This window comes from Macaca mulatta, chromosome 12 (assembly GCF_049350105.2).
Source record: "Macaca mulatta isolate MMU2019108-1 chromosome 12, T2T-MMU8v2.0, whole genome shotgun sequence".
NCBI classification, from domain to species: domain Eukaryota; kingdom Metazoa; phylum Chordata; class Mammalia; order Primates; family Cercopithecidae; genus Macaca; species Macaca mulatta.
This window is the reverse complement of record NC_133417.1, coordinates 7,893,138-7,909,897: the sequence shown is the minus strand read 5'-3', so window position 1 is coordinate 7,909,897 and position 16,760 is coordinate 7,893,138. Positions and strand designations below refer to the sequence as shown.

At 39.9% G+C, this 16,760-nt stretch overlaps 1 non-coding gene across 1 annotated transcript; it reads left to right on the top strand.

Moving 5' to 3' along the window:
* Positions 1 to 12,281: 12,281 nt before the first annotated feature.
* Positions 12,282 to 12,385, top strand: LOC114671642 (small nucleolar RNA U13). Its single transcript, XR_003721674.1, has one exon. It is a non-coding gene; the product is annotated as a small nucleolar RNA U13 (small nucleolar RNA).
* Positions 12,386 to 16,760: the final 4,375 nt, after the last annotated feature.

Sequence of the window (16,760 nt, the reverse complement as noted above, 5' to 3'; positions counted from 1 at the left end):
TAATGTGCTGACAGGTTGGATTTCTCATGAGACCTCTTTCCTTAGTTTGAAGACACCGCCAGTTCACCATATTTTCACATGGCCTTTTCTCTGTGCACATACATCTCTGATGTCCCTCCTGAATCTTATATAGTACTTCTTATAAGAGCACTAGTCAGGTTGGTTTAGGACATACCCAAACGGCCTCATTTTAACCTAATTACCCCCTTTGAGGGCACTATCTTTAAATACAGTCACATTCTGCGGTCGGGGGTTAGGACTTCAACATATAATTTTGGAGGGGAAACAATGTAATCTATAAGACAATTTTACTATAATATTTTTTGTTGTGGATCTCATTGAGTTTATACTATTAACACTTAAAGTAGTTTAGTTTCTTGGATGTGTAGCTTAATGCTTCTCATTAAATTTAGGAGGTTTCCACTCATGATTTCCTTAAATATTCTTTCTGTTAATACTTGATGCTATCTGATTTTTTTTCATTTTAGCCACTCTGATGTGTGTGTAATGATACTGAATCATTGTTTTAATTTGTAATTCCCTGAAGAGTAGTACAGCTTATCATCTTGTTCTACTCATTATCTATTTAGTTGTTTTCTTTTATAATGGGCTTTGTAGAATTTTGACTATTTTTATGAGTTTTCCTTTCATCTGATTTGTAGACGTTTTTTATATATTCTACATGTGAGCCATTTCTGAACCCAAGTAGACCTAAATGTGGCTGTAAAGAGAAAAATTTTTATTTTATACATAATGTCCTAGGTCCTCTGTTTTCTTGATTATCATCTAACGATTCCCTTGTAGGAAGAATAATAAAATGAGCTATAATCCTTCCACATTCCTTTCACTTGTCCCATTATTACAAAGTGATATCCTTGCTCCTCATTAATATTTTGTAGGTAATTGGAAAGCTTTTTATATATTCCATACATCTTCCCTCCACACATTCTGTTATTTTTTGTATTTCCTAAGGTGTTATGGATTTGGATATGTATTTATGTATACGTATTACATATATACACATATACATATATATATATAAATTCTGACATTTTTATCACCATCATTGAGCTTTAGTTCTAAAATTAAATATAAATTAAATATATCCAATACTCAACACAAGACTTTATACCAAACATTTCCTGACATTTTGATTGTCTGTATCTCACTCTCTTGATTCCACAGAAAAAACTAAAGAGAAAAGGAATTGTATGCAAACTTATACCTGTTTCTACATAGCTTTCATAGTTGTAGGTAGGTTACCTTCACTAAATAGCATTCTTGGGTTATGTTTGTATTTCTTCAGTGTCTTAGATATGGTGCCCTATTGTCTTCTCATAGGTAATCTTGATTTCAAGAAGTCTGAAACATCTGGGTTTTTTTCCTTGTGATTTGGACTTTTTTTCCTTGATGTAAACTAGCATTTTTCTTTATATTTAAGGTCTTACAGTTTGCAGAAATATGTTTCAGTGTTGTTTTTTCTGGCTTGATTTTCATAGCTGCACACTGTGGCATTTCAATATATACCTGAAGACTTATCCTATATAAAGATTTTTCTTGAATTATAGTTTGTGGTTTTGTTTTCTACTTTTGCTTCTTTTTTCCTTTGAGAATATAATACTTTTCCCTTTTTGTCTTCTACATTTATTATTTCTCCATTTTTAAATTTCTTTATTTTTTATTGTCCACCTTTTATTTGTTTTCCTTTACTGTACTTTCTGTGTTACCTATTTATTATTCCCATATAATTTATTCATTTCTGAAATGATTTTTTCACATTTTAAGCACTATCTTCTCTTTTTCATATTCTCCATTTGTTTCATGATTTAAATTCTGAGCTTTTCTACTTTTTACCTTTGACATTTTTCATAGACTTTATATTTTCTTAATTTTGTATTTTTTATATATATGGTATATACATATTCTAAGCCATAATTTTATTGTATGCCTTTATTATCTGTCAGGATATAATTCGGTTAATTTTTATATTTTTTCATCATTTGTCTCCTAATATCACCTAATATCATTGTATGGAGTTCATTCACCTCGGGGGGGCTTTTGGAAAATGAGGTGGCGTGCTGTACCATTAGATGGAAGGTGCAGCATAGATCAAAGGGGTGGTTTTCTTAGCTTGACACTGAAGAATTCTCTCTGCTGCTATTATCAAAGTTGCCTCTCTGTGGGGTCACCTCCGTAGCTCTGAGATCTGAGTCCCATGGACTTCTTAACCCTGAATCAGAACCTTCTTTTTTACTTATTCTATAATTTATAGCTGGCTACATTTGCATTTTATATCTATTTTTCTTACCAAGGAGTTTTGAATTCTTAGAAAGCAATGTTGAAGTTTCTGGGAGTTAGGATGGCCTTTAAAAAAAAGCTCACTTATAAATTAAAGTTTATGCTGGTTGCTCTTAGATCAGTATCTACTCAGAGTGGGCTCCTGTCCTTCCTATGGGGACATTTGATAGTGATTTCTGGGTCTTTTTGCAGCAGCAAAAGACATCATTATCTTATCTCCACACAGTTGTATATTCTCCATGAAACCTGCCTGAGTTCTGCCATTATAGATGGTTTGGCACCACTCATCCATATTCTGTCTCTACAAACTTACCTACTATGGAAATTTCATGTAAATGAAATTATACATTATGTGGCCACTGTGGCTGGCTTTTTAAAGTTACTATAACATTTTCAAAGTTAATCTGTGTTGTCACATGCATCAGTACTCCATTGTTCTATGTCTGAATAATATTCCATTGTATGGATATATCACATTTTGTTTGTCATTCATCAGTTGATGGACATTTGAGCTATTTCCATTTTGGCTGTAATAAATAATGCTACCATGTACATGTTTTTATTTGGACATATTTTTTAAGTTATCTTGAGTATAAGCCTAAAAAAAAGAGTTATAGAGTAACTATATAATAGCTATATTATAACTAAGTGTAGCTATCCTAGCAGTAATGAAGTGCAATCTCATTATGGTTTTTATTTTCATTTCTCTAATGACTAATGAAGTTGATAATCTTTTCATGTGTTCATTGGCCATTTGTATAATTAATTATTAATTTATAAAAATCTAATTTAGATTGGTTCCAACTTAATTTCAGTAGTATACAAAACTTTGCTTCTACATAGCTCCTTTTCTGTATGCTGTTAGTGTCACAAATTACATTTTATATATGTGGGCCCATCAACAGAAACCAATTATTATTACTTTATGTCATTATCTTTCAAATCATCTGATCTAAAACGGTATTAATACTTACTTTTTATATTTATCTGTGTAGTTATCTTTAATGGGCACCTTTATTTCTTAATGTGAATTTAAGATACTCTCTTGTATCTTTTATCTGAGCCTGAAAGACTCCCTGTAGTATTTCTCATAAAGAAGGCCTGCTATTACACTTTCAATTCCAGAATCTACATTGCATGACGTCTATCTCTTTATTGATATTCTCTATTTGGTAAGGCATAACTCTCATACTTTCCTATAGTTCTTTAGACATGGTTTTACTTAGTTCTTTGAACATATTTTAAATAGCTGATTTAAAGTCTTTGTCTAAGAAAAACAGTATCAGATTCCTTAGAGACCATTTCGATTCCTTGCTTTTTTCCTTAGCTCTGGGTTACACCATCTTTTTCTTTGCCTGTCTCATATATTTTGTTGCTATTGAACCCTGGAAAGTTTCATGCAGCAATTCGAGAAGTAAGATCTCCCCCCCTCCACGGGGTTTGTTGTGATGTTGCTTATTGTAGTTGTAGTGGTTTGTTCGATTGGTGATTTTTCTGAACTAATTCTTTAAAGTCTGTACTTTTTATAAAGTGTGGTCACTGAAACCTTTACTCGATTAGCTTAGTGGTCAGCTAATGATTAGACAGACGTCTCCTTAAATGCATGAAATCAATAAATCTCCAAATTTTTGCCTAGGGGTTCAGTGTGTATACTTAACACTCAGCAAAGCAATTTACAACTCCACCTTAGCCTTCACTTCCTGCCCATGCAGAGTCTCCGAGTCAGCTAGAATCATGAGTCTAGGGCATTCTCAGGTCTTGCCTGAGCCTGAACACAGCCCTAGCCATTTCTGAGACTTAATAGAGTCTCAAGAGTACATCATGTCAGAGCTTTTCTATGCCCCTGTGAAGGGTCCATCTTCCAGCTTTTTCATTTTAGGAACTGTAGTTAGCTTATTGGTTTCATCGACTCTCATTCGTCACCTCTGGCAACCACCAACTTAAAACACTTACCTGTAACTTGCTTTAACAAAAGTGTGCACCAAGGAGATGGCTGTTTATACTGGGTGAGCTCTGAGTTACCTCTGTAAGTCAGGTCTTTGTGGAAACCATTAGACAGGTGCCATAATGAGAATTATAATGAGAATTATTTAGAGATGTGATTTTGAAGAAGTTACAACACAATACTGCTCCTTCAGGTGTTGTGAAGCTTTCATAGCAATGTGGGCTGTTATTTTTCAATGGTATCTCTCAGATGGACAGCAAGAGATGCAACTAGGGAAAGTCAAATGCCACAAGGCTTGCTTGCTGTTCTTATCAAGATTTAGCTATTTTTCTTAATTTATAAACAGTCCCCAGGAAGCCACAGGCAATTTTCTGAAGTTCTGCATAAGTTAATTCGGACGATTTTTGCCATTTTAGAAATTCCTTTTATGTATTGTGAAGTTTTGGAGGTCTTAGTCCACTATTTTTACTGACATCATTATGTTTGTTTGAAAAGTCAATTTGGAAATAGTTTTAAAATCTGCTGTTATCTTTAGCTTACCTCAACTGGAAGGTAAGCCCGTCTTTGGTTTTTGAGGGTATTTTTCCTCAGTCTTCAAAGAGAACTTTTTAAACACTTGCGTTCTAGGAAAACTTTTATTTAAACACTTTGAAGATGTCATTCCACTGTCTTTTTAATTCTTTTATATTTGAGAAGTCAACTGACAGTCTAACTGTTGCTTTTTTGAAGACAACATGCACCCCTCTAACAACTTTTAAGCTTTTCCTTTTTAGTAGCTTCATGTTCTTTTCTTTTGTTCTGCTTAGAGTGTATGCACTTTGAATTTTTGGTTTGTTACCTTTTGTTTGTTTTGAAAATATTATTAGCTATAGTCTTCAAATTTTTTGTCTTCTCCATTCTTATTTGCCTCTCCTAATGGACTTTAATCACTTTATACCTTCACATTGTATGACCTGTGTTTTCAGCCTCTCTTTGTATTTTCCATGTATTTTTGATATCCTCTAAATTTTAGTTAAGAAGTTCCTACTTCTGCTTAAAATGTATAAAACTGTGGCCAGGCACTGTGACTCATGCCTATAATCCCAGCACTTTGGGAGGCCAAGGTGGGCAGATTACAAGGTCAAGAGATCAAGACCAGCCTGGCCAACATGGCAAAACCCCGTCTCTACTAAAAATACAAAAATTAACCAGGTGTGGTGGTGTGTGCCTGTAGTCTCAGCTACTTGAGAGACTGAGGCAGGAGAATCGCTTAAACCTGGGAGGCAGAGTTTGCAGTGAGCCAATTTCGTGCCACTGCACTCCAGCCTGGCGACAGAGCAAGACTCTGTCTCAAAAAAAAAAAAAAAAAAGTATAAAAATGCAATAAAATACCACCTACACTTAAAAACATGATAAAGCTGGATAATCTACACAATCATAACTTTTCTTAAACTGATATGAGAGCTGAAGATGAAGACAACCAAGTGAACTAAATTCCACAGAATAAAAAGTCCCTCCAAGAATAGACAGAATTCTTTCATTTTTGGCAAAGTAGGTAAAGTAGGCAACCACAAAAATGGGTAAGAAAAAGTCATCCCCCAAACTTTACACATCTTTTGAAGATCAACCATGCATATACAGAGCATTTGAAATGATCAAGATCACAGTCAGCAAGCAAGCTTTCAATCACTGGCAAGCTTCTTTCATTGAACCTCTACCAGATGCACAGAAAGCACAGAGATCTGGGAAGCAGACATAGTGAGCCCCGCTTAGTGGACTGTCAGGAAAGCACTGACTGCTGCTCTGAGATGGGCAGGGACCACTGACTGCTCCCCTTACCTTTTCTCTTGCAAAATAAAAACCTTAAATTAAGTGGGAAGGAACAGAAAATTCCCGTCCCTTGGACCTAACCAAGGATCCATTCTTTCTGATGTAAGAGTACACATGAAAGACTTCTGTCTTCCGGGAAGAACAAGGAAAAGTCAGGCAAACTTCTGCAAACCAAGGGCATTTTAAAATCAGATTAAGGAAAAAGAGACATGCAGAAATGAAGAAAGATGAGAATTACATTATCATTACAGTCAGTAGCCGTTGCCAGATCTCACGGAATAGGCAGCTGAAATTTCATAGCTAGCAGATTGGTGTGACCACCAAATGTATAATACATGTTATTATACATTTCTTTGTTATTATACATGACTGTCTAGGACTCAAGGAATTTGATATGTATCTGGCAAAAGTTTCCAGGTAACTTGCAAGGGATGCTATTTAATTCTGAAGGACATATAATTCAATTATGCCTCACCACTATAAAGAGCCTAAGAGACCAGTCCCAGAAAAGAGATAATTGGAACTGATTTTTCTCTTGCTCCTAGCAGACCATTAGGAATAATTTCATCATGCTGTATACCCCTCTTTAGGTTGTCATAACAAGAAGCCCGAGGCACTCCTCATGCAGACTCTCACTGAGTTTTCTCTTTTACTTAATCCTACTCAATCTCTCAACAAGCCTTCATCACCCTAGTCCTTCCACTCTGCTCCATGGATTGCAAACCCTCATCGGCAAAATAATCTATGTGGTAAATCTCTTATTTGAAAATTCCCTTCACTCACTTGTTCTAAACAAAACTTAGCTTTTCTCTGAACACATGTATTTCTCTATTGCCCTAAGAAGTGCTGGGGTTGTTCTCTACTACAGCTCATACAACGTCCACACAGCATAAAGGTGCAGTTGGTAACCTTGTTCCACAATCGTTTTCTTCAGAGCACTGTGTCTCCATCCTTTCTGAGACTTCCTAGGCCCTTGGAAGTAAGTTCTATCCATGCTGTCTCCTGTCTCATTTCCTATACTTGCTACCTCCCTCCTTTCACTATTCCTCAGTGAGGCCACTAGTGGAGAATTTTACTGCCTACCTTTTGCTTTTTCTCCATAAGTCAGTTTAAGCTAATCCTCTGGTCTTACACTATATCAGAATTCTGACTGCTTCTCCATGACCACCCTGGTCTACACCACCCTCACCTTTCTCAACTTGACAAATAAAATAGCCTTCTCCTTAGTATCTGTGAACCCACTCTTGCTCAAGGACAGCCTGTTCTGTCAAATAAGCCAAAACAAGTCTTTTAAAATTGAAGCCTATCATATTAATGGTCTTCATTTCACTTAGGATGAGGCATCGAAGCCTCACTGAGATTTACAGCCCACGTTTACCCCTTTCCCACTTACCTCTCGTCAGTTACCAGCCACGCTGGTCTTGCTATTCTTCAAGTTTGCCAAGCACATTTCTGTCTCAGCGTCTTTGCGCTTACTGTTTCCTCTCTCTGAGTGCTTTCCCTTCAGTAGACGTAGGGCTTGCTTCCTCTCCATCCACTCTCTACTCACATGTCACCAGAGCAGAGGCCTCCCCGACCACCTCTCTGAAATAGCATGCCTTCCTTCTCACTTGCTCTAGCCTTACTCTGCTTCATAGCACCTGCAATTCATTATGTTCCGTTTGTTATGTGTATGTACTTTTATTAATAGTTGAGTGCTTATTTCTAATAAAGTGTTTATTTTAGAATAATTTTAAGTTTCCAGAAAAAATGGTAAATGTAGTACAGAGAGTTCTTTCTCTGTTTCTCTTTCTCTCTCTATATATATGTATATATGTACATATATACGTATCTAGATATATATCTAGGTGTGTATATATATGTGTATATATGTATATATATGTGTGTATATATGTGCATATATGTATATATGTGTGTATATGTGTGCATATATGTATATATGTATGTGTGTGTGTATATATATATTTCCATGTTTAGTGTCCCATTTTATTAACATCCTACCTTAGAGACATTTCTTAAAGCTAATGGCGCAATATTGGTACATTATTATTAACTACAGCCCACCCTTTACTCAGATCCTCTTGTAACCTGATGCCCCCTGTCTGTGCTAAGATCTCATCCGGAGCACAACATTCCCTTTAGACATCAAGTCTCCATAGGCACTCCTGGTAAGCGAGAGTTGCTGACCTTTCTTGTCTTTTTGTGGCCTTGACAAGTAGGAGGGGTACTGGTTAAGTGTTTGTTAGAATGTTCCTTAATTTGATTTTGTCAAGTGTGTTTCTCATGACTATATTTTGGTTATGGGTTTTGGGGAGAAAGACCACAGAGGTAAAGCGACATCTTCATCAGGTCCTATCAAGGGAACATACTATCAACATGGCTTACCACTGTTGATATAAACTTTGGTGGTTAACATGTCCTTTCTTCTTACTTAACATGTATTTGTTGTTCATGAAAAGCCATTTTAATTTTATCAGCAATTCAATAAACAATCAACGGCACTTTAGTTAAAGGAATTGAAGATGTTTGGTTTTAAATGACATTAAAAATATTAGCACACTTTATCCTAAGTAAACATCGGAAGTGGCCACTTTACATGGACTCATTCCTAATATAGGAACTCCTGAGTCTTTTGTTCCCCAAATTCCATTGACTTACCAGATTCTGTTGTGTTACTACGGCAGTTTAGTTCTAAGTTATCAACTCACTGGTATGCATGATGTCTTTTGTCATGATTATCTGTCATTTCAACGACCCTGAATCTTAGGAGCACCCTTGTGAACATTCCAATATTTGCCTCCAGGGCCAGCTATGCTTTTCCACTACAAATTCAAAAAATTATTTTTTCAGCCTCCCAGGAAGAAGACATGGGGTTTAGGGTCTGCCTATTTTCTGAACCCATGTGAGACTTTTGCATGGACAGGAGTTTACCTGGGTATAGAGGGAAGCACTGGACCTTCATGGTTCTTGAGCCAACGCCTACAGGGAGGTCATTACACTGGACCAGAGTTTCTCATCATGGCGAGGGCAGCAGCTCCTGTGGCGACCTGGTTTACTGTGTGGTGTAGGATGTTTGTTGCTCCTAGAGGCTTAGCCTGTGCTCTGTTTCTTCAACCCTCCCAAGAATTCTATGAGCTTATCCCTTAATAATCCCTTTGTGTATTAATCTACTAACCCGAATTGTTTTCTGCAACCAAGACCCCAATTGACACTTAGAGAATTATTTCTTAACATTTGCATGAAGGCTCACAAAAACATTAAAACCAGTCATTTAACATTACTCTAACTCTTGCTGGTTTTGTTATTCAGTATTATTTAATTAATGCTCGTGACTTTCACATTTCAGTTTTCCACATAAACGTGTCCTTGTGGAATATCGTTCCTTACAATTTTTTTTTTTTTTTTTGAGACAGAGTCTCCCTCTGTCGCCCAGGCTGGAGTGCAGTGGTGCAATCTTGGCTCACTGCAACCTCCGCCTCCTGTGTTCAAGTGCTTCTCCTGCCTCAACCTCCCAAGTAGCTAGGATTACAAGTGCCCACCACTGCACCCAGCTAATTTTTTTTAAAAATGTATTTTTAATAGAGATGGGGTTTCACCATATTGGCCAGGCTGGTCTCGAACTCCTGACCTCAAGTGATCCATCTGCCTCGGCCTTCCAAAGTGCTGAGATTACAGGTGTGTGCCACCACTCCTGACCAGCTTTTTGAATTCATGGAAAAATACATTGCTATGAAAATAAAAATATTCGGATTAGAGACTTAAACGTTAGACCTAATACCATAAAAACCCTAGAAGAAAACCTAGGTAGTACCATTCAGGACAGAGGCATGGGCAAAGACTTCATGTCTAAAACACCAAAAGCAATGGCAGCAAAAGCCAAAATTGACAAATGGGATCTCATTAAACTAAAGAGCTTCTGCACAGCAAAAGAAACTACGATCAGAGTGAACAGGCAACCTACAGAATGGGAGAAAATTTTTGCAATCTACTCATCTGACAAAGGGCTAATATCCAGAACCTACAAAGAACTCAAACAAATTTACAAGAAAAAAACAAACAACCCCATCAAAAAGTGGGCAAAGGATATGAACAGACATTTCTCAAAAGAAGACATTCATACAGCCAACAGACACATGAAAAAATGCTCATCATCACTGGCCATCAGAGAAATGCAAATCAAAACCACAATGAGATACCATCTCACACCAGTTAGAATGGCGATCATTAAAAAGTCAGGAAACAACAGGTGCTGGAGAGGATGTGGAGAAATAGGAACACTTTTACACTGTTGGTTGGACTGTAAACTAGTTCAACCATTATGGAAAACAGTATGGCAATTTCTCAAGGATCTAGAACTAGAAGTACCATATGACCCAGCCATCCCGTTACTGGGTATATACCCAAAGGATTATAAATCATGCTGCTATAAAGACACATGCACACGTATGTTTATTGTGGCACTATTCACAATAGCAAAGACTTGGAATCAACCCAAATGTCCATCAGTGACAGACTGGATTAAGAAAATGTGGCACATATACACCATGGAATACTATGCAGCCATAAAAAAGGATGAGTTTGTGTCCTTTGTAGGGACATGGATGCAGCTGGAAACCATCATTCTTAGCAAACTATCACAAGAACACAAAACCAAACACCGCATGTTCTCACTCATAGGTGGGAACTGAACAATGAGATCACTTGGACTCAGGAAGGGGAACATCACACACCGGGGCCTATCATGGGGAGGGGGGAGGGGGGAGGGATTGCATTGGGAGTTATACCTGATGTAAATGACGAGTTGATGGGTGTTGACGAGTTGATGGGTGCAGCACAGCAACATGGCACAAGTATACATATGTAACAAACCTGCACGTTATGCACATGTACCCTAGAACTTAAAGTATAATAATAATAAAAAAATAAATTAAAAAAATAAATAAAACATTAAATAGATTAAAAAGCTAAAAAAAAAAAGAAAATAAAAATATTCATTTGTATATAATTTAAAATTCTCCTCTATTACCCAGTAGTAGGAATGCCCTATTTTGGCAAACTGTATTCCATACCACATCTTTTACTGCCTTGAGCTGTGCTGTATCAGTTTCCATTTGAGGCAGGCTTTTCTGGAGCATTTTTGACCCCAGCCCAGAGAGGACAGACAAGTGCTAGGAAGTTTTTTTCTGAGACTTTGCATCAGAAATATCTCGTTTCTTTACATATAATGAAGACTAAGGTATTCTAGAGCCTTAATAATTTTCAAACTCTGTAAATATTACTCCATGTTTTCTAATTTTCCGTATTTTAGTTGAGAAAGTCATTTTCTCTGTTAGTTTAAAAAAAAACAATTTTGTCTCCTCTTTGGCTGGTTAAAAAACATTTTTCTGTGTAGATGAAACTGAGAAATGTCAGCAGGTGCTGCCCAGTTTTCAGTATTTTCTTGAATTACCTTAATCAACATTTAGTGAGCTCATTCAGTCAGAAAACTCAGGCCGTTAGTTCAGAGAAACAGTTATTTCTAGCCTTCCTCCATCTGTTCAGTTCTGTTCCTATGGAATTTCTAATAGCCATGTATTAGGACTCTTGGGAGTCTCTGTGTCATTCATATTCTTCCTCTGTTTACCACTTTCATCTGAGCTTCAAGAGATTCCTTTGAACTAATTCAATAATTTGTTTTTTCACTCTCCAGTGTGCCATTTACTTCAGTCATCACGCCTTTTGTCCACTCACCCCTTCTTGAGATGACTGCTTTCTGCAGCAGCGTGCGGCTGTTCCACCACGTCCCACCACCTTTTCCTCTCTCAAAACACGTGATTTTGGGTTGTGGTTATTATTGAAGTCGTTTTTTCTCTCTTTTAACTCTTCTTTTCTCCTCCCCATGGTATCTTTGTTCAATGACCGGAATCCATTTGCTTTAAATGTTCACACTGGGGTGGGCCTGGTGGCTCACGCCTCTAACCCCAGCACCTTGGGAGGCCAAGAAGGGTGGATCACCTGAGGTCAGGACTTCAAGCCCAGCCTAGCCAACATGGCAAAACGCTGTCTCCACTAATAATACAAAAATTAGCTGGGCGTGCTGGTGCATGTCTGTAATTCCAACCACTTGGGAGGCTGAGGCAGGAGAATCACTTGGACCCCGGAGGCGGAGATCGCAGTGAGGCGAGATCACGCCATTGCACTGCAGCCTGGGCGCAAGAGTGAAACTTCATCTCCAAAAAGGTCATGCTGGATGTTTTTGTGGTTTATGAATGTGATGATTGGGTTTTCACACTCAAGTGTGAGATATGCCTCTCTCAGACCTTGTTCCAGTGTCGGTACATTACCGGTCTGACATTTAAAAAGAAGTGTTCACACTGGTGCTGCTCTTCGGGCTTTGTAGCCTTTCCATTCTGTGATCTCGTTCTTTGCAAACATTCACATAGAGTTGCCTGGTTCATTCATCCTGAGAGCTGAGATGAAATCTGTCAGATACTTCATAGGTCAGTGTTCAATTTTTTATGGTTACTCACTATGAGATATAATTTTGCCTTTTCTACTAGTTGAGTTATTTCAGCAGGAAATAACTGGAGGAATTGGTAGAAGAAAGTGCTTACACATTCTCACTTAGGATACTATCTTGATCCTGGAGGACCTTAGGTTTATTTCTTTCAATATTACCATAGAGATAACTGTGTAAGATAACCTCTTACATAGAGATAATAGTAAAACAAAACAACAGCAAAACACACCACTGTTTTTTGTTTTGTTTTGTTTTGAGATTGCCCTTGTTGCCCAGGCCGGAGTGCAATGGCGCCATCTCAGCTCACTGCGACCTCTGCCTCGCAGGTTCAAGTGCTTCTCCTGCCTCAGCCTCCTGAAAAACTGGGATTACAAGAACACACCACCATGCCCGGCTAATTTTGTATTTTTAATAGAGATGGGGTTTTACCATGTTGGTCAGGCTGGTCTCAAACTTCTGACCTCAGTTGATCCACCCACCTTGGCCTCCCAGTGTTGTTATTTTTAAAAGAAGAATGCAAATGAGGCCTGGCTTGCGGGCATTTTTTGCCGGGGTGGTTTCCGTGCAGAGGTTGCTTTCCCTGGTGCCGTGCTGTGTTAGGTGGCACCTATGGAATTCCAACACGCTCCTCCAGGAAGCTCATCTCTCCGGAGGCTGAAGCTCCTGAGGTGCTGCACAGGGCTTGCTCTAACGCTGCCAAAGTCCCCACTGTTTTTCATATAACCTAAACTCATGCCTGCCTAGTCTGCCAAGTCCTAAACGGTCAAAGCTTCCACACTCGTGAGTCCTTCCCGAGCAAGCCTGCTCACTGCCTCTGTGCCCCGTCTATAAATATTCTCAACAATTCTCCAGGACTTTCCCAGGCCTCCCTCCGATGCCTTTATCCACCCCTTGCCTCCCATCTGGGCTTCTCTTGGTAAGGTCAGTCCTTCCACAGATACACATACCATCGCGACTTTCTGGGAGCCTCTCTGGCCCACGTGATTTCTAGGTCTACCTACTACCTCCATTTGTTACAGCCTCAGATCCATACACCCTGGCCCCACGGCCTACCCCAGGCCTCAGCACACCTCCCAGGTAGCCCTGCCTCGGCCCAGCCCACTGTTGACAGGGGACAGGCTTCAGAGAGCTGTTTCCGATCTGTCCCTGTGAGGTGTCTGAAAGCAGAGAAGCTGCTCTTTAGGCAGATGCATGGATGCTCTGCCCTCCCCTCACCGTACTGGTTGCCCAGGTCCCGCGGAGAGTCGCACTGCCCTCAAACTCATCGCTGGGTAACTTGCCAGCTCTTCGGTGTCTTATTCTTCTTATGGTGCCATCACGTCTTAGGCACTCATTTTCATCCCTCAGTCAGAATGTAAGCCCATTGAAGGTTTTGTGTCCTTCCTTCCTTCCTTCCTTCCTTCCTTCCTTCCTTCTTCTTTCTCTTTCTTTCTTTCTCTTTCTTTCTTTCTCTCTCTTCCTTCCTCCTTCTTCTTTCTTCTTTCTTTTCTTCTTTCTTCTTTCTTTCTTTCTTTCTTTCTTTCTCTTTCTTTCTTTCTTTCTTTCCTTCTTTCCTTCTTTCCTTCTTTCTTTATTTCTTTTTTGACGGAGTCTCACTCTGTCACCAGGCTGGAATGCAACGGCACGATCTCAGCTCACTGCAACCTCCACCTCCCGGGTTCAAGCAATTCTCCTGCCTCAGCCTCCCAAGTAAGGGATTACAGGTGCGCACCACCATGCCCGGCTAATTTTTGTATTTTTAGCAGAGACGGGGTTTCACCGTGTTGGCCAGGCTGGTCTTGATCTGTTGACTTCGTGATCTGCCTGCCTCGGCCTCCCAAAGTGCTGGGATTACAAGCATTAGCCACCGCGCCCAGCCTTTTTCTTTCTTAAATTTCAAACAGATTTAGGGTTAAGTTTTAGAAAGACTTGCTTGTAAATGTACTCTAACTGCTGTCTTCTGTGATAACTGGGCAAGATACTCAACTGTGTTAAGGCTTATATTTCTGGACTGTCAAACGGTAGTAATACTGATCAAGAAGGATTGGGGGACCACTGGCAAGAATACCACGAAATGCCTTGTATTCACAGAACGTTTCATTAATGACTTTTCTTTTTTTTCTTTCCTTTTTTTTTTTTTTTGCCTAGAATGGGACTATACAAATAGGAGAAATACTCTGTACTTATATTGAGCAAACAAATCACATTGTGATTAACAGTAAGAGACCAAGAATAATGCTTCTAGTTCCAACTTGCCCACTGAAACATTTTGCCACATGGGATTATGTCTCAAATTCCATAATCATTTTTATGATTAATTCCAACATTACTCCTTCCCCACAGCTTCCCGTGAAGCTTTCCTGAGTTCAGGCCACCACTGCAAGCCCAGGACTTGCAACACTCCCGGGGGAAGGCTAGCTGATGGTGTGGCTTTTCTCCAAACTGCACCCGAGTTCATCCCTGAGTGATGCTGGCTGCAGGAGATGCTCAGTCTCCTTCCTCTCCCTGCTGGGTTCATGTTCTTGGGAACCAGACAGGAACATTCCTGGTGACCATCTCAGACACCCATGTCTCTGTCCATCAAGGCTCCTCCCCTGCCCCGTCATTCGGTGCCCCTTTCTGACCACGGTTCTGGGCATCAGACATCACAATTGCTTCCTTCTGGAACTCCAGGAGCCCTTCTTGTCTACCTGCTCCACCCAATCAGAGTAGACTCAGGAGCATCCAAGAGCTGCAGGAGCCTGTATGTCTTCAAAGATCTCACCACCTAGCGGGACCCGCACACTGCCAGGCACTGCAATGTGCAGCCTCGGGACTGAGAGTCATGCTCGTGTGCACTCAAAGCAGACTCTCTTCTCTGGACATGAGAGGATAAGCAAGTCTTTGAGGAGGAAAATGCACTCACAGGCAGACCTGGCTTGAACCCAAAGCACCACTCCACTGCATGGTCCCATGCTTGCACCACCTGTGTCTGTGAAATGGGATAATATCTCCTCCTTTAGTCATGGTGCAGACGGCGTTTGTGAGGCACTTTGAACTTACGTATCTTATAAAAGTTCACCATCTCAGTACTGAGTCCCAGAAAAATAGTTGAGGTTGATCTAAGTTCATTTATCCATATAGTTACCCTTTCTTAGTCATTTACCCTGCGCTCATGGAAGGGAATGAAGTGATGCGTGAGACACGTTCTTTGTCTTTTGTCTAATGGATGCGACAAATGGGATGAAAACACACCTCCCACCAGGGGAGCGCATTGGGTTCTGTCATTAGGTAACTGGTGCCAAAGATGAAATGACTGGCAAGTAAAGTCTCCTCCTTCCTTCAACACTTTTGCCTTCAAGAGTGGAGTGCAGGCAGCTTTCCAGCCCATGCCAAAGGGGAGGGCAGGCATCTCCACAACAACCAGGCCTCATGCTCCTGGCTGAGGAAAGGTTCTGCCTTCCAGGCCTGGACCGGAGTGGGATGGGATTCCGGGATTAAGGCAAGTAGCAATAAATTATAGTGCAAGCCGCAGATGCCCTCCATGCCTGAACCTGACTACAAGCCAGGCTTAGGAACACAGTTAATAAAAATTAAAAAAAAAAAAAAAAATAGAGCTGCCCTATCCTCTTGCTTAATCCCTCAGAACTGGAGAAGCTGTCTCCCAGGGCTTGATTAATAGGCCCCTGGAGAGTTTGCTGCACCCCAAGCCAGCCCGGCAGCACACGGAGCACAGGATAGAGGCGCCATCTGCCCCACGCGTACCTCCTGATAACTGCAGAGGAATCCCCCATACTCAGCCCTAAGGCGAGGAGGGATTTGACACCTCTAGGAAGGATGCTCTAGTTTGCTTCTGGGTTTTATAACTGGCCTCAATGGGCGTACTTCACACTTTCCTGCGTGGTCTTTAGAACTATGATCGGTAAAAGGCTTTTGCATGCCTCTCTAGTGACTTCACAATCTACTAAGGAAAAACAAATTGTCAAAAGAAAAAGAAAATCTTCAAATTCCATCACAAACACAAACAGAACATTTAATATCAATGGAATATGCTAAAGGTTAGAGAAAATGGACAAATCACACCTTACCCTTCCCCTGAGGAGTCCCGCAGTCTGTGAGCGGTGGGGTGAATGGAAACAGAACCAGGATCTGTGGTCAAAGTCCAAATTCACACAGAGTGCCTGGGAAGTAAGTCAAGGGAGTGTCCTCAGGGGCTGAGGACTGAGCTGGGTTTCCATGAATGGTAGTTGG